A 19,916-nucleotide genomic window follows, 5' to 3' on the forward strand; every position below is an offset into this window, starting at 1 on the left:
CCTCAAAACGGGGACAATGGATTGGAAAGGGCACAAATGGTCTTCAGAAAGGAAGAGAAACATGACAGCATATTGCCATCTCTCTCCCAAGTAAGGATTGAGAGACATAAGGAAACCTTCAAGAACAAACCGCCTAACTGCTACTTCAATTCAATGTGTCTTCAAAAAACTAATGGAGCACATCCAAAATGGGCAGTAGGAAGTGGGAACCTAGTGAGCAGTGACGAGCACACGTAGGTTGGAGGCAGTGAGGTCTATCAACCACCACAATGTCCAGCAAGAGATACATGGATGTCTTCTCACTCTTTGCTTCCCCTAGAAAGTAACTGAAGAACCTACTCACAGCTGCTATGAGGATTACGGGATAAACTCATTTAGGTGTTGGAATGAAAATAAAGCATTTACCCAATCACACGAGTAAAATTTCCACACACACACACACACACACACACACACACACACACACACACCTATACACATGACTGTATGATGTTCACTTTTTCAAAGAGGATGTTGCTAGACATAGATAATTAGTATCTCCTATCATTTTGGGCAATGTGTAAGAAATATCTGGGGCATTGTCTTATCTGAAATCACACCATTGACTGCCTAAATGTCAATAATTCATGACAAGCTGTTTTGATAAAATACTCAGAAACAAACCTTCCCTTCCACTACCTTGAATTTCACATTTTCTCTTTTCAGCTAATGTGAACACTTCTAAGAAACCCTCTTCTGCCTCTAAATCTCCACTCAGGAAAATTGTCAGAAGATAGTCATCATCAAAAGAGAGAGAAAGATTTGAAAATAAGCAAATTAACCTCTTTTCCAGACTATCAGGCTTATTCTGAAAATAGGGGGAGGTAGGCTCCAAGTTATTTTATTAATAGCTTCTCCACCCCACCCCCCAAAAAAAGAGAGAGAATCAAAATACCTGAAAAGCATTTGGTCTGGATGAAATAACCAGGGCATTTTAACAATTTTTATAATACTCCTCCTTAAGAAAGAAAGGAGAGCCAGTTTTTATAAAAAGTAGTGTTCATGGACCTACACAGTCTCTCAACTATAACAGCCCAAAATGAATATTTTGAAGGTGAAAATCAAGTATATATAAGAATCTTTAAAATGTTTGGGTTGAAAGAATGTTTGAAATCACCTAGTCCAAACTTGGCATTTTTCTAATTACAATGGCGAAGTTCAAAGAGGTTAAATGACTTGCTCATAGCCGAACAGTGAATTGGTGATTTTGTTACCCAATGACAGAAGAAGCTGGTTCTTCTATGAGGACTACTTTCCACTATGCCACATTAACTCAGAAAATCTGTAAATTACAGATTTAACACAATTTTCTTTGGGGGGATTATACTTTCGGTTTATGAAGAAGAAAAATGTGTTTTTCTGTTGTTTTCTCTAGGGACTCTAACTTCATTAAAACTTTAATCGCCAAGACATGTTCCAAGGTGAATATTGCATTTGAAAAATATAAAAGTAATCCCTCCTCATTCAGCTGAGTCAACACGCAGCCAATTGAGAAGCAGTGTTGGTGGAGTCAGCTGGGGCAGGTTTGTTTCTCTGTCACCTAGCATGCAATCAGAAACCACGGCAAATAATTCGAGACCCCAGAAGGTGTCTCAAATCAAGTATTGCTCATTAAAAATAAAATGCGCGGATGTTCAAAAGGGTCTGTGTTATTTGGGTTGCTATTTTATTTCCTAATTTTCATCTCTCTGGCATCTGAGTACATGACATCATTCTTCCCTAAAAACTGTAATTAAAGCTTTTAAAAATATACATATTAGCAGATCACACTCTCATCAGTTTATCTTGTGAATATCATAAATATCATGCACACAACAGATGGACGTGGCATAAACAGGAAAAGTCTGCATTATTCATGACCTGGAGCTAGTTTTTCCCTAGGCTCCATGCTGCTGAGGAATATGTGGATGTGTGTGGATGTTCCCTGTTAAAAACCAAATTTTAACAACAACATCATTTTTACTGAGGTATTTTATATTTGAGGATTATTAAATTATTAAATTTGAGTATGTTACACACTCAAGTGGATCCTATCTCTCACACCAGAATGAAAATAGATACTCCAAAAGACATAACCAAAATATTCTCAGCTCATTAGGAAAATATCAAGGAGAAGATTTATTAAGGGTCATATTTTCAACAGCTATCCTCCTCTTGAATGTAGATATTTCAGACCACAAACACCACAAAAATAATACCACCAAAAATAGCTACAGTAACTGAAATAAGCCCACTATATCATTTCTACCCTAAGTAAAGTGATTTCTTTTACTCCCTTCTGCAGAATCACACACTTGAAGTCAAGTTAATGAATGGGTGTTTTACAGTGGATTTCCTGGGAACAGGTTCAGAGAGGGAGAAAGGCATGTGGAGTTTGAGGGGTGCACCCAGGAATATACCCAGGATGTGAGGAAGGCAGGATTGGGCAGAACGAAATACGAGCCTCAGTATAGTTGCTCCAGAAGCCTCAGGCCCATTTTACGGGGAGCCCTGGAACTAGGATGACCCTGCAGTTTTTTTCTCAGTGGAAGTCTGTCTTTGTAGCTCTGTACCAGCCAGACATTGGCTGCAGCTCTGCAGGTTTAACCTTGGGCCAGGCAGTCCCCAGGAGCAAAGGGCAATTCCCAATGAGGAGTATAGTTGTGAGCCATCAGTGGCCCATGCTGCCAGCCTCTGGGGATGGCACTTCTGACCTGAAGGAGGGATTGTAGACAGCATTATCTACAAAGGAGATTTTTCATTGTAACAAGCACCACCAAGTCAGATTTCAAACCACAGCAGTATTGATTCCAACTTTAAGACCTAAGATACTCTTTAAGGATGCCTAGCCAAAGAAAAACAAGCATCTGCTACACAAAAGAAATAAACATTTTTTTAAATTAAATACAGGAATGAGAGGAAGGATAAATGAATCTTTTCTTATCAACTCATTTATATGAACAAGTATTTCAGCACTTAAAACTATATATATAAAATAGAATTGATACCGAACCTTTTCTCATTCTAGCAATATGTAATATTCACCCAAGATACATGAACTAATTAAGGAGTTTCTAAAGCCCCATACATTTCATTAAGATACGCATTTTAACATAGTTTTAGTTTTTATATTTAGTAATCATCAGAGCTATAAATTATATTGTTATGATCAATGATTCTAATGAAAATCCAATTTAGAAAAATATATTTTTATTATAAAAATATTTTTATTAGAGAGAGATGTGAGAGGATGATCAATAAAAGACTTCCAAGAATATATATATGTATATATATACATATACATATATATATATATATATATATATATATATATATATATTACTTTAAATTCTGTGAGGGAGGTTAAATGGAAATAGGAGTTCATGAAGGAAAGAAAATGATGGAAATTTTCCATATGTCAAAGAGCTTGTTCATGTACTTTTTAAATGGAAAAGGTGATTATAAAATAATTGCAGCTTTCAAATATGATCATTATGCTAATATAAATGTTACACTTGTATTTTAAAAATGAAAATACTTAAAATACATTAAAAATCACATACTTTGCAATTATGATATAAAATTTAGGATTCATTGTAAAATGTGCAAGTGACAGATTTTCAATACATTTTTGGGGTGAGTAGCATAAAATCAATGGACTTTAAAGAGCACCTTTTTAAAGTCCCTCCCAACTCTTAACTACGCATAACTATAAAGTGTGTTTCCCCAAGGGCCTGAAACTATTGCCTATGTAGAACCTCAGAAATACCAACAGAAACATGTTTAAATAAATGTCACAGAAGCATTTTAACAATCCTACTGAGCAGAGTAAAGGAGTAAAAATTGATTGCATTCAAAACAATCAGAAGAGATTGTCACTGAAAAATGAGGATTTTGCAAGGTAGATAAAAATCCAACTGGTCAAAATCAAGAAGGCCAAACTGATGCATTGTACTGAGTCAAAACTATCATACTCAGCTTCATAGTCATATTGCAATCCCAATTCAGTGTTTTCTATTGTAATCGGGCAACTCTTGGCCTTAGGAGTTGGAGAACTTCTTGGGACAGGGGTAAGGCCCCTCTATACATGATCTCACCATGGGTAAAGGCAACCTCTCATCATGGCTACTTTTATTTGTTTAATATTTTTCTGTTCTTCCCCCCTTTATTTTCTCCTTGTTCTCCTCCTCCCCTTCCTTCCTCTCATCCTCTTTTTCCCCTCCTCTTCTTTCCTTTTTCTTGTTTCTTTCATCTCTATCTCTGTTTAAAGACCACCTATCTCTGGGTGGTGAGCACACAATGTGATATGCACGTATAGATGATGTATTATAGAAATGTACACTTGAAACCTATGTAACTTTACTAACCATTGTCACCCCAATAAATTTAATTAAAAAAATAAACAAAAATAAAGACCCCTACCTCAGTAAAAACAAAACAAAACAGAAGTTATAATTATACGGCAAAGATGACCAATGTAAAAGTCACTCATTATTTTATAAACAGGAAAGACAGATTGGACAAAACAGCTTTATGAGGAGAAAGGGTAAATGAACAACACATCCTGATAAATCTCTTAGGTCCTTATATCTACCTATGTCTCAAAAAAATAATTACATATAAACAGTGTACATGTGATTTACTCCCCAGCCACAGCTATTAATGATAAAACAGTTTAAGGAATGTGTGATATATTGCAAACCTGTTTGTTCGCCTCATTGCTATCAGAATTTATACGTTAATATCATACCTATAAATTATTTTCAAAGATTATTTTGGTGTATGTCATTTTTGCTTAAAATAATCATTTTTACTTCAGTTACTTCAGAAAATTTTGGAAGTTAGAATTAGTGTGCACACACACACGCGCACACACACACAACATAGGCACGTTTGCCCTGCTAAGTACTTCTTCTGCCGCTTGGGTGCAGCAACCCACGCTGGACCAGACACCTGCTGGGCCCAGACCAAGCATGGCTCAGAAATCTACTTGAAATTTTAATTTTGTTCAATAGTATTTCAATGAAATTCCATTGCTCTTTTAAACTCTAATAGGAAAAGAGTTCAGGGATGACGATGTGACAGAGGACTCTATTCTTACCCCAGAATAATTTACCTCATGGAGCCCAGGAGCTGGAAGAGAAGCATCTCCAGTGGCCAGAAATCGGGGGTGCATTTCAGACTAATTTTCCAAAACAGGATTTCAATCTTGAGACTTCCTTTTGTTATTAATGCATCTTAGTTCAATTTGATATGCATGTAATTTAGCCCTATGTTTCTTATTCAATCCTAAATTCCTGTTCTGTTAACTCAAACACTCTGATTTTGCTTAAATTTCCCTTTCATAATTGCTCAGATGTTTTCAGAGAAAGGATTTTAGGGTGCCTTCATTTACAGGTTTTCTCCTATTAGAGGATATTAGGGAGTGAGCAGATGGCCCCAATTCCAATTTTCCACAGGTTCATAATGGGACTTCCCAAAGAGCCAGCCTTTGTGCATTTTATTGCACACCAATTCCCACTGACTTTCTTCTCAGCCGTTGCTTGCCTCCTCCAAATCTTTTGCTGTTATTTAATATTGTGTGTTTTTCTTAAACCACTAACATAGGCCAACTTACAACCCTCCATTTGCTTCCAAGCCAGAAGCAAATGGAGGGAGAGTCTCAACCTAGAGCATCACACAAATTCACTGTAGACAGTCAGTCTGAAATAAAATACCCCACAAACTTAACAACAGAGCTTAAAGCATCCCTGAGCCTGGACATTCCCCCCCATCCCCGAGCTATGCCTGCGCTGTGCTGCGCTCCATGGGTGGCACTCTCCATCTACTGTTGGGGTTATTTCAGCGTGTGCCTTTTTCTGCTGCCAGACCTTTAAGCTTTTTGAGGTCACAAGCCATATTTTTCTTCTCTTTCTCTTGACTATACATACAAATGACTTACTCTGGGCACAGCTCTGAAAATATGCATTGAATGGAGAAATCAGGGGATGATTCTGACACTATTATCAGATTGACAAGAACTAATTACAAGACTGATCATTAGGGAAAAAAATACCTTCCTCTTCAAAATGAGCATGTGCCCTGCAAAGTATAGGTATCTCAATACCTATTAGTGCAGTTGAAGCGAGGTGGGCTTGCACCAGTACAGCTGAGCAAGGCTTGCAAAAAGCTTTGTTCAAGTAGGAGTCTTCATTCTATCCAGGCAGTCTGCTGTCACTAAATCCAAATAAACTCTGAAACTCTCCTTCCCTCCACGGTGAGAAACACTCAGAGCTCTCCACGAAAAGGACAGAAAAGTAAACTGAAGGCTACCAGCTGTGGGATGTTTTTTAACATATTGTTGCAACTGCCACTTTTAAAATTATTCGACACCTTGAAGGAAATAGTGACAAAGATGGAGATTTCTTAGAAGAGAGCTTGCAAACTGCCTGCGAAGCAGTTGACTCGTGCCTGCAGCCAACGCTCACCCAGCCTGCTTTGCAGTTTAAGGATCTGTGTCTGTGAAATGAAGTGAACGGCCCAGGGAATTCTGCCAGTCCTTTCGTTTGTTTGTTTTACAGACAGCATCAATATTAACATAGTTTTACTTCTTTTCAATTAAAGGGCACTATATGTTAAAACAGCAATTCACACTGGGAAAAATACACATTAAAGTATTTAGAAACTTGTGCTTAGAAAATAACATCATTCCTCCTAGAATCTTCCTTTCACTTGTGGATCTCTCAAAGCACTTTGCATTGCTCAGCTAGTGGCAAGGCTGAAAATAAAACCAAAATACATTGCAATAGTAGGTGAAAGAATGCCATGGAGCACGCGCGCACACACACACACACACACACCCCAAGTTGATTTTTAGGGGTATGTGAATAGATCCATCAAATAACTTTCAAGTTAAGAATCTGTTGGAATAGCTGCCAATAAATCAAAGACCAAAGGAGAAAGTTCATTGGCAAACATGAAATATTATACATATTTAATAACCATTGTTGTCATTGTTAATGAAACAAGCAATGAAACAGAAGGATGGCATTGATGAGTGAGAAGAAATAGACTCAACAATTTAAATGGATTCATTCTTTATTCTCTTTCCCCAAAAAGCAACTTCAACAGCATCTGCTTCTGCCTGACAGACAGTCAAGCCAACCTGGAGGCCACTCTTCTGTCTATACCCAGGCCCCAAATAAATTTACAGGTAGGTAACCTTCTTTAGACTATACTAATGAAGAATAGCCTGTAATTTGTCCCATTTCCTTTCACTAGAAGGCATTTCAGTCTATGGTACCAATAAGCATTGTTTAGACAGTCCTAGCCTCAGAAACTAGGGAAGACTGATACTGCCTTTTGCTTGAGAAAGCCTGCAGGTGAGAATTCGGATCATTACTCGGGAGTCAGATCCTATAGACAAGATGCCACTCTCCTGAAATGACTGACAATTTGGGAAACAACATTTGAGTCCATAAGGTCTTTAGCCTTGAGCTAACCTTTGCTTTCACTGTCTTGGACTGTACTGCATAACTTCTAAATTTTGACTTAGTTGCCTTCAGCAAGATGTACAATATTGCCTTCTCATCTCCTTGGGAAGACCCTTCCACTTTCTCAATTTGTTCATTAATTCCCTTTCTTTCCCATTAATTATTTATAATCAAATAATAAAGTACTGTTATTATAAAAGGTTCTGCTTTTTTTGAAGCAATGCTTGAGAGACATTTCATCTTTTATTGTTTTTAAAATTATTTTAAATTATTTTTAATAACAGTTGACATACAGTATTACATTAGTTCTAGGTGTACAACATAGTGATTCAACATTTATATACCTTATGAAGTGATCAACACAAGTCTGTTTCTGTACATAGTTATTACGATATTATTGACTACAGTATATTCCCTATATTGTACATTATATTCCCATGACTTACTTTATAATTGTAAGTTTGTACTTCTTAATTCCCTTCCCCTTTCACTTTTAATTTGAATTTCTGACCCACCATTTAAGATTCAGAAGCTTAAAAAAACGTTCGGTTTCCTTTCCTGGAGATGTCATTAGGCAGCCCTAAGATGAATTCGGTCTTCTATGAAACTATGGGAGCAAATTGGCTATCACACAGAAACACTGACAAAAACACCCGCTAAGTTCATTAATTTCATCCTTCAGAGTCCCACTAAATATCATTTAGTTCCAGCGCTCAGCACTCTCTGTGAAAGCCAGGTAACCATCTGGAATGGTCTCCTCTCACTAAGTTGTTATTAATTATTTACAATTCATATTTCTATATCAGAGGTTCTCAACTGTAAGTGACTTTACCCCTTTCCCCCAGGGAACCTTTGGCTACTGGTGGAAACACTTTTGATTGTCACAACTTGGAGACTGCTACTGGCATCTAGTGTGTAGAAACCAGGGATGATGGTACACATCCTACAATGTAAAGCACAGTCCCCAAAGAAGTATCTAGCCCAACATGTCAACAGTATCAAGGAGGTGAGAGCCTGTTCTCCATATTCTTTCTTGCTTGCCTTGTTCATATCTGGTGTGGAAAGACTATTTTACTCATAAGCCTGTAGAGTTCCCATAATTCCTGAAAGAACGACTCACCTATAAATAAAGGAGTGGGAAACAGATATACTCTTTTGGTGGGAACTGAATGTCACCACCCACATTCTGTGAAGGAGAAGCATATCACTATTCCCTCTTCTAGGAAAATGAAGTTGAAATTTTCACTTCTTTTTGGTTCATATGCAAATGACATTGCACTAAAAATGGGAGCCACTGGCAGGTTAATTGTTCCTACTCCTCCAGTCCAGCTACACAGAACTAATGCTGAGGAATCACAGAACAAGGAAAGGGCAGCAGACAGGGTCAGCCTGCTCCGCGTCTGGGGCAGCAGCACCCCTGGAGCGTCGGGTTAGACTGACTGATGGGCAACACATGTACTTAACATTTGCTGATTTGATTCCAGCTATTGAAAATAAGTCTTTTAAGAAAAAGCTGGCATTGTTTTTGTTCCTTTATTTGTTCCTTTGTACTTCTTAAAATTAAAATAAAATGCAATACATGTTTCAAGCAAATTGGCTCATAACTCCAAAAAGGTATAAAGAACTCTCTCCGGGGCTGGGATGAAAAAGGTGAAGGTACTAAGAAGTACAAATTGATAGTTACAAGATAGTCATGGGGGTGTGAAGTACAGCATAGGGAATATAGTCAATCATATGGTACTAACTATGTATAGTGCCAGGTGAGTACTAGACTTATTGGGGGGATCACTTTGTAAATTATATAAATGTCTAACCACTATATTGTACATTTAAAACTAATATAAAATAATAATGAATGTCAACTATAATTGAAAATAAATAAATAACAGAAGAAGAAAACAAGAACTCTCCTAGACAGCCATACTCTCACATAAAAATCACCTCCAGTTCCCATGGCTGCATGGAGCCTTTCTAGCTATGTAATATTTGGTCCCAATAGTCAGATTAAACTGCTCCATAGTTTTATTAGCCCTGAGCCCCTTCACCATGGCCAGAAACATATTTATAATCCACACTACTACCATGTGTATGTTTAGGCCATTTATATGCTCTGATTAGAACATTTTATATCCTTCTTGAGATGATAAGTTTTTCAAAAACAAACTGCGAATTTTTGAATCATCTCAAACTCCTCTTTTTCAAGCACAGGAATATATATATATATATATATATATATATATATATATATATATATCTCAGTACATGTTGATTAATACTTTTTATTTTTGAGTAGAAAGGGAATAGGGAGGCTGTGTACATTATTTTAGCCACATGCCTCCTCTTCTTAAAGCACTGTACTTATTCATGGTTTGAGCTTGAGTTGACACTATAATGTTCAAGTGCCTAGAGCAGTTGGAAAGAGAGGAATAAAAGACAGAGATGCAGGTGTGAGTTGCACATAGCAGCCATGTGAATTAAAGGCACAAGAAAACATGAGCTGAACAGAAGAATGTTTACAGAAAGGAGCCAAGAGACTAAACAGAGCATAGAGTTAAGCAGTAGGAAGAAGAGAAACCATAAAACCTATGCAAGTTGGCAGGAGGAGAAAGGGGTGTTCACATCACTTGGAGATGCAGACTTCTCACATGCTTTGTCAGTCTCTCAGAACAAAGCCAAAACCTATGATGCACCTTGTTCTAGGCTCTCAGTGTAGCTTGGAGGACACAGTTGAGGAAAACAGTAACCACTGATCTAGACAAAATGTGCTGCAAGGGCTGCACCACCTGTCAAATGGGTGATGTCAAACAAGTCACTTAAATCTTCCCAAGCCCCATTTCCCCACATTTAAAATGGAAACCATCATGACTACATAGAGGGTTGAGGTAATGTGTAAAGAATGGGATGCATGGCAAATGTTACCTGGGGGATTTTATCATCTCATCACACAGTATTCTAAGTACAGAACATTTCAGTAACAGCAACACCAAATTGGATTGTGAACATTCTTAATCCAACAGCAATTTAAAAGTTCATGGGCTAACCACTAATTCCTAGAGGAGAAAACTCATTGGTCTCTGAAGACCACTTTAAAACACTAACATTCTAAGATTAAACACACACACACACACATACACACACACACACAATTTTTCTTCTATGTCCTTCAAGGGGAGAAAAACAAAGTACTCTTAAAACCTTCATAGCAGGACATTTCTAGTCTGAAGGAAACAGGGGTGCTTTACAGAAATTTCCAAGCCCAATATCAATGTTACATCCACTGTGCAGAGCGTGCCTCAATTTATTACTAGCCAAAAAATATTTGTATGTGTTAAGAAATCATTTGCTAAAAAGTAGATAAATAGACATTTCAATGCTTAGAAAACATTTCATTCTATCGACAAATATCAAATAAAGGCATATGTTCTAAGTTGAAATGACAATTTAACTCATTTCAACTGGAATAGTGGCAAACATGAAAATCAGAGAAAGAAAATATTGACCCAGAAAAATAAAGATAATCCATAAGTCAAAGGTCACCCTCCTCCCTTACACAGCTCCACAGACAAAGCAACATGCAACCAGCCCCAGCAAATTCAAGGTCCTACTGACAAAACCTTACAAGTGAGGACAGCCACAGAAGTGCCACAATTAACAGCCTATGGTGGATGGAATGGAGAATCATGCTCACTGAAGGAAACTGTGAAAGCCAGGAGAACTGAGGGTAAGGTTCAGACCAGCCCAACCCAACAGTTACACAGAGCAAGTTAATCCTGCAGAGTGAAAAATAATGTCTAAAAATTCGCACTTAACATGGTATAGAAAATTCTCCTCAGGAACAAAGTTGTGATCCTGTTTCAAGACAGAGTCCTTCCTAATATTTATGTATTCAATTTTTTAGTACCATAATCTGCTTCTGGACCCTCAGCAACTCCAGCTTTACCCAACTCTGCAAATGCAGTATTGATTCCTGGAGGAAATCAATCCCAGCTTGAAGTAAGGTCTTTCATCAAATCCCCATTTTTCTCCTCAATGCCAGAGCTCTACTGGAATAACTATGGACCACAAAGCAGGACTTTCTTTCCATCTGATTTGTTTAACAAATGTGACTGAGAGCTAGAGCTTTGACCACTTCAGAATGGCCCTTAACCAAGAGACAAGAGGGCCACCAAGCCCACGCCTGATCTGCAGTGCTTTGTGGAGCATATTCGGGCATATGAATTAGAATTAGAGGTTAGAGTGCAATTTTTGATTTGGAAATTATAAGTGGAATATGCAGAATACCTAGTTAAATTTTTAAAAGCTCAGCATCTTCTGTGTAATGCAAGAAAATTTAAAGGGAAGGAAATATATATTAAAGGAAAATTCCAATCTCTCAGAGCTTACATTTATTTCTGGGTTAAAAAGGCATCAAATTAAGCTAGAGTGCGAATGACCTTCAAGCTTATCTTTTTCTTTCCCCCGCTGCACCCATCACATCCACCACCTCCTCTCCTCTCATCCAGTATTGCCTTCTTGATGTGTTTTCATCCACACTTTTATGCTTGTTCATAAAATAATATAATGGCATACATATGAGTATGCATATGAGTACATAGAAATATTAACATGTAGAATTTTTTTTGACAATTCTAAGATTATAAATTGATCTTTGTACTTAAGTTTATGCATTATTTTTCAAGCCTACATAATATTCCAGTTGCTCTTCCTTTTTGAGTTTTCCTTTGCTTCAAAGGAGCTATCCTGGGTAAAGACCACTTTTCTCTCCTGTGCTTGTTTTATAGACCATTCATTCACAGCACCTTGGTGGTCTTCCCAATGCCTGTTTACCTGGAGGCATATTCCCTCACAGTAACTTCTGGGCTGCTCCCTGCATGCAGTGGAGACCCCAGAGACAGAAGAAGGAATTCTTACCTTAGGACCCCATGCCAACTGTGCTCTCCTAGGTTTCTACTGTCAAGTGAGATTCTTCCATTTCAAATCTTGTTAAAGTTGTTTATGCAGTTGAACCATCTGAACTTGTGGAGATTGGTTTGGAACTTGGATAAATATTCCCAATCATGAAAGAGAAAGTAATATGCTTCAGGTAAGAATGTATAATGTTTACTTCTTAATTTCCTCCTGGAATTGGAAGGCGGGATTACCATTTTGGTGAGTGATGTTCAGCTGTAGAAATTGATATTAAAATGCCCTCAATTTTCATATCTGAGGTCCCAACTCAAAACTCACAGCTCTGGATTCTATATAATATCTTCAACAAAATGATCAGAATAGGATCAATAATGGCAATTAAAAAGTTAATGATTTTGTTTTAGTTAAACCTGAGCCATGTTCAGAGCTTCTCAAAAAATATTTATTCACCAAATCTAACCCTGGGACATTACTTGTACTTTATATTTAGGGTATACATTTATTTAATCTTACCAGCAAGAGGATTAATAAAAATAATCATCATATGTAAACTATAAATGCATAGCTTTTGGGGAAGTGACCTTACATTTCTGGGTTTTCATTGTCTCTTCCATAAAAGCTAAAAGTTGGATGAGAATCAAATTTCTCAATTTTCTTCATATTTAGGTTTTTTTTTTAGTTCTAAACTTCTAAGATCATATGACCCAGCACGGCATAAAGAAAGATGTTTTTACCTGAGAAGAGGCACTGAAGTTTAATCTTATTTCAGCAATTCTCTCAACAAAAATATGTGGCTACATTTGTCAGTAGGAGAGTAAATAAAAGTGCTATACAAACAATTTAGAATCCAGATAGAATCTGAAGAAAAAAATTCTAAATAAATCTCATTTTCAGTTATCAACAGAATACTCCAGATCTATACGTAAAATCCAACATTGGACGTTGTATGCAGTCATTACTAAAAACAGATGCAGGAATTTAAGGAAGAGGGTTAAATACCGAGAAGTTTCAAGACATTAAATGTGTTTTTACTCGTGAGATTTCCCAAAATACAATTCAAGTTACTAAATATGGTTAATATATTGGTATATTTTTCTCCTTTTTTAGCCTTTCCTCCCTAATACATGAGTGAAATATTTGACCATGTTCTTATTCTAAAACACAGCAGAATTTTTCAAGTTATTATATACATTTTCAAAAGCACATTGTGATGGTTGCTGTAACTTGGCATCAAGAGGCACTTTGCACAATGTTGGCAGTTAACATTTACTAATGTGTTTCCCTATCGAATTCACGGCATGTGCACATTTTCCTGAATGAGAATATACATGTTAACATCATGATTTACGCATGGAATAGGAGAGAGTCCAGACCTGAAACTTGCATACTGGTCTCAGCTCAGCCCCTCTTTCACTGTATAATCTTGGACAAATAATTTAATCTTCCTGATAGTCCTCTCCCCCTCTATAAAATAGGAAATGCACTGCACATGGGTGTTGAGATAACAGCTGTGAAAGTGAAGACAGTTTAAGAGCACTCTGTAAATGGGTTATGGCAGCACTAACATTCATCATACTAGAAGGAGAACAGACATAAAGTGGATTCTGTGAAAAGATTTATCCTCTGAGTCCTTAGCCTTCAATGTCCAACTAACTCTGGCACTCTAGCAGTGCAAGTAATTCAAGAACAGAACTTTTACAAACACGTCCATGTGATTTTAAGCAAATTGCTTAAATTTGCTTAAATAATTATGGGGGCACTTGATTTAGAGATAAAATGATTTTTTTTCAGATGGAAATTTTATGAAATACATCAGAACTTCCAATCACCTAATGAACCCAATAACAAAGGAGGAATGTTAAACTCGTGAAAATGTAGTTCTTCAAAAACCCTGAGAATGAGTAAGAACCAGTAAGTTTGTTAAGAGGCCTACCGCTGCTCTGAGCACAGAAGGGATCCCAAAGGAACAAGCTACATCCCTGTCTTCAAGGAGCTGAGAATCTAAAAGGAGGGACACACAGTCCACACATGCACCAAAGAAGACTGCACAACACAAAAACTTATGCAAGCCCATGTCAGACTTTCAGAACATATACTTGAGTGCTGGGATCAGGGGGATGATATCGCATGGAGAAAAGGTGGCCACACATTCTTTGAATTAACAGGTAACTTGCAGAGGTGGGATGAAAGTTATTCATAGCAGAAGTGCAACTGCAAATGTAGACTTATGGTGTAATAAATAATTGTTACATTTTTAAATTATTATTTCATTATCCCATATCATTGCTGATTTACCCAACTAGACACTAAGTTACTTGAGGTAGAATGTTTGTCCTTTGCTTTAATATCCCATTACTACAGTGTTTCCCCAAAAATAAGACCTAGCCGGACCATCAGCTCTAATGCCTCTTTTGGAGCAAAAATTAATGTAAGACCAGTATTATATTATATTATACTAATATTATATTATATTGTATTGTATTGTATTGTATTGTATTGTATTGTATTGTATTATATTATATTATATTATATTATATTATTATATTAATCACATTATATAGACCCGATCTTATAGTAAAATAAGACTGGGTCTTATATAATATGATATAAGACCGGGTCTTAAATTAATTTTTGCTCCAAAAGACGCATTAGAGCTGATGGTCTGGCTAGGCCTTATTTTCGAAGAAACACGGTAACTAGAACGTATTTGGTACATACATGATAAATAACTGTTGGCTAATTGTCCATCCTAATCAGTGAATTGTGTAGGGAGTGGGAATTTTTATCACTGATTCAGAGATGATTAAGAGTCAGAAACGGTTTGTCTATATCTTAAGCGATAATTCTTTTTGGTACTCAACAATAACTGGTACAATTACAAAGCTTACTGCAGATTTTCAAACCCTCCCTACCCCATACCAGCAAATCTAGAGTAATATGAAGCCCAGTTACACTTGAAGCACAGTGCAGAGTAAAATTCTTGTCAGTAACATGATGGGGGTGTAATAAATATATGTTGAATTCATTAACTACTATTCCCTGGGTCTGCCTAGGGCTTTGTTTACACTGTTATTGCATCACTTATACAGTATTATACTCAGTCTTATACATGACATTCCCTCCAATTAGATTGCTAGACCTTTCGGCAGGGTTTATGTTGTACTCAGCACTGCATTTTATAGCGGTAGTACAGTGTCTGTTATACACATGGTCAACAAATACTTGCTCAGCGAAGCATACAATTTCAAAAGTAAAACCCATTGTTTAAAAGCCACACATTGCCGCCATCTATCCAGTTCAGACATTCTCACCAATGGTTTGCTGGTCCCTGCTTGCATACCTCCAGAAGCATACCTCCTAAGACAGTCCAGGTGGAGTAGAGTGGTACAGAGTGGGGCAGTCTTGGTGTTTGGAGGATTCTCTTCTGGGCTGAAAGCATTGTCCTTTTATCTCCTGCCTCTGGTTCTAACTCTATTACGAGAAAGGCAAATAACTTGTTCTATTACTTCTAGCAGATGTTCTTTTGAAATATAGGTCAGCAATCTTGTCTCATTCAGGACAATTCTTCCCCAGGGCGAGTGCCCTGTTTTCTTGGAGTGTGAGTTTCCTGAGGTATGTGATCTGTGGATCAATGACCATCCTAGTCGTTCTCTCCAACACTCCTCCAATCTGTGTCCTTGAAATTTAATATCAGATAGGAACATAGTCCTCATAAGCGTACTGACTACATACCAAAATCCAGCCACAAGTCCTCCATTAACAAGGCCCAACTCCCTGCTTAGGAGGAAATGGAGGAAATGGATTTAAACCACATTTTAGGAGAACATTTCAATAGACTTTACTCAACAAGCTTTCAATAGACATCTTTCATCATTTATCAGGGTGCTATCTGGGTCAATTAAACTATCCTGGAACACGCTAGCTCCCGCTTTGTTTACAAGCTCATTGTCTCCATTTCCAAATATAGGTTTTAAATTATCTAGGGAAAACCACCCTACAAAAATGCTAAAGCCACAGAATCACACCTGTATGAAAATTTGGTACGGGTGGCTCTAAGGGTGTACACAAGACTACTTTACTAAAATCTGTGGTTGGTGATTCAGCACAAGCAATATAAATGACTGGATACAGAGACAGGTATTTGGCTTGGGAAGAGGGCAGTGCTTAGAGATGAGGGCTTTCTCAATGCAAGCATGACAATTGTCATAACGACTAGAGACCCAGAAGGGACCAGAATTATCAGTAATTTTTATATCTTCCAAATTAAGTCTACTTTCAGTGTTGTCCCTGTATTTTTGACAGTTGTGTGGTTTAAATGCTTACGAAGGACAAGAATTTTTTTAGAAACTCGCTTATGTAAATTTGATATGATAATTTTACTCTTCTTATTTCCTCCACACAATGATAGTCATCTATTATAGCCCATTGCTTTTAAAAGAGTTTTACCCCTTTGTTTAAACATTTTTAAATCATTAGGGTCTTATCCTGTCTTTTTAATCTACTGTCATAATTTACATATATCCTGTTTCAATCTCCATCAACATCGATCTTACATTTTGTTCCTATAGTTCACAAGCATAACAAAAAATGTTCTAATTTAGAATATATTTACTAATTTTTTTAAATTTTTCATTCTGTTAAAATGATTAATAACATAACGATAATGACAAGTTGCACTGAGCTACCACTGTTAGGATGGTGAGAGGTGAGTTTCCAGTCTCTGTAAGGGCATTTTGATTTTATCATATGTCTTTCCTTTTCATATGTAAACAAACTGAAATTAATAAAAATATTCGGTTGCAAAATGTTATCAAAATTATTTTCATCTTACTACCTTCCCCATCATTACTAATAGAAAAACATTGGAAGATAGAAAATATATCTTCAAAAATGTGCTCATGCATTAGCACACATTCAAACAATCCCTGGATTGAAAGATGCTCTCTCTCGAATCATATTGACAGGCTAGGCTCTAGACAACTTGCAAGGAAACTCCAGATTAAAGGTTTTTAGTATTGTGGAAATATTATTTCAGAATCACTTATATGATGGTATCTCTATAGGGAATCTGTTTTTTCTAAATAAGAAATTATTTTCATTGTAGTGTGTTGAGGGTTATCGGGGTATTAATTCCTCTGTGCACCATTATTTGAGACTTGTTAGTTGCTATGGTGAATTAATAGATTCCACTTATCATTTTTACAGGTTGTCCTAGAACAAAGAGAAGGTAAGATTCAGAGTCCTTCCCAACTGAAACTGAGACAAAAATAATAATTTTTAAAAGCACCAAGGATTGCTGAAGGCAGTATTTCTAGATAGTAACTTGTGTAATGTATATCAAATAGATTTTAAATTATTAGATAAGCTTCTTTAAATATCCTCACACCTCTGAGTTTAACCATCAAATATAAGACATAATACAACTACTCAAACATTAGGTATAGTTTTATCCCCTTGAGTAAATACTTTAATGATCAATAATTATGGCTCTCTTAAAAGATGCCTTAGAAGAAAATGTTTTATATAGCTCACTTTTGGCATGGTTTCCATCTCCTGGTGACTATCTTTTGTGCTATGTCTTCAGTTGCTAATAATTGATCATTTATAGCTTCCATCGTTTCCCACTCTCCCAACGTCCATTAAAAAAAGTAAAAACCTCTTTAATGCAGTTTCACCTAAATTAGTGCTCTAGAACTGCAGCATTGTCCTTAATGCTCAACAGCAAACATTTTATTCTCTTGATTCCCGTTCTTTGCAGAAATGTTTCGAATCTCTTCCTGCTTCCAAGTCTAAATTCAGCCCCCAAATCCCAGCAGATCTGGCTCTTACTTTCCTGAGGAGAAAGAAGCCCTTCTAAGTGTAACAGCCGCAGTTTCCCTCCACAATAGCACACTTACCAATATCTCAACCTGCCTTTTCTGTTGACTCAGAAAGCGTTGAGTCAGCCCAGGGACAAGCTTTTCAACCCTGAAGAATTTTCCTTCACCTCTACCTTCCCCGTAAGTCCCCGGTACTTCAATATCCATCTCTTCAATGTTACATTTCTAGATGCAGTTAACTGCTGCCCACATTGTTATTAAATTTATTGGGGTGACATAAGTTAATACAATTACATAGGTTTCAAATGTACAATTCTAAAATACATCCTCTGTAATTGCATTGTGCCTACATTTTTAACTACACACTCATTAAAGACTAGACCAGATGTGTAGGCACCCTGGACCAGCTAATAATTTCAAGTACTGTCAAACCATTATTTTATTTTATGATCTCCAGAGGAGCTAGCTCTCTATTAAATTAATACGGCATGCATCTCTGTCAGTTCACAATAAGAGATTTATTTCATGCACTAAACCTGTGCTAATGTTAGCTGATTTAGAATTGCCTTTCATTTTGTACTTTTTCAATTAACTAACTAGATGATATTAGTCTCTCTTGAGTATACACTAAAGATAGAGGTAAATTGCCAGTTATAAGACTAATTCAGAAAAGTGTATATATTTTTTTCTTTCATATCAGCATTTGTTTGGTCACAGAATTTAAAAATTGTGACAAGAAACTTAGGTAAGTGTCACAGAGAGATGTGTCTGTCTACCCATCTGCAAGGGGAGAGTCGCCTAGTTTTCCTCAATGTACTGCTCTGATGTCTAGTTTTCAGTGAACCTCTCCTTTAGCCAAAATTAATCACTCAGATTTGGCATGTTTGCTACTAACTGTATTTTTATGCAGTGTCGTCCTCCACTGTCTTGCAATCTCTTTGAGGGCAGAAATAATACCTTGTATGTTTTTCTTTCCTGCCCCCACCCTAACATCTATCACAATGTTTAACATGTAGTTGGTACTAATTTTGGGCAAATATAATCATAAATTCACGCCACCATGAGTAGCAGTCTACATCATACAAATCTATGTGATGTCAGTCATACATCTCTTTCTAAATCAGAAGGGTTGCTAATTCTTGTCTATTTATACAAGTATTTATACTCTGTTTTCCCAGAAAGACTTAATCCAACCTAGAAAAATAGATACATAGAAGCATTAAGTATTAAAAAATAGGAGTTATTCATGAAGGGGATGAGAGAATCTAGGATTCTGCCCATGGTGTTCTCAGAGTAACAGGTGGGTGCTTCCTCGTCTTGGGTGTCATTCAATCAAGCATCCATCCCATCTGGCAGTTGAGCTCCATAAACCACCCGCCTTTGTTTCACATCATATATTACATGCACCACATTTTTGACTCACAGACACTTCCAGATTTCTTTATTTAAAATATATTCACACAAAAAACTTCGCATATGACACTCTCCATTGCTCGTTGAGTAACAGCCAGCTCTTCTTATTGAGTATTTATGTTGACCAACATTCTTTTCCATGTTTACTAACTGTAAAATGACAAAATGGAAACATACTTTTTTTGTTGCCTCCTCATGGCAGTGTTTCCTTTTTCAAAGATTTGTTTTCATTGGAAATGAATGATGTTAACTGTATTCTACTATATTTACCCTCAGGTATGTGGAA

At 36.7% G+C, this 19,916-nt stretch overlaps 1 protein-coding gene across 4 annotated transcripts in view; it reads right to left on the minus strand.

Annotated features, from left to right (window-relative positions):
* Positions 1-19,916, minus strand: part of FGF14 (fibroblast growth factor 14) — a 621,394-nt gene that overhangs the window by 439,018 nt on the left and 162,460 nt on the right. Inside the window, exon 3 of one of the 4 annotated variants that reach the window (XM_074329506.1) lies at positions 12,402-12,526. The exons of the other annotated variants lie outside the window; for them this stretch is intronic. The gene's annotated coding sequence lies outside the window, so the exon portion shown is untranslated. The remainder of the gene's footprint in view (positions 1-12,401; positions 12,527-19,916) is intronic. 4 annotated transcript variants of the gene reach the window in all.

The sequence above is a fragment of the Rhinolophus sinicus genome, linkage group LG04 (assembly GCF_036562045.2).
Source record: "Rhinolophus sinicus isolate RSC01 linkage group LG04, ASM3656204v1, whole genome shotgun sequence".
NCBI lineage: Eukaryota > Metazoa > Chordata > Mammalia > Chiroptera > Rhinolophidae > Rhinolophus > Rhinolophus sinicus.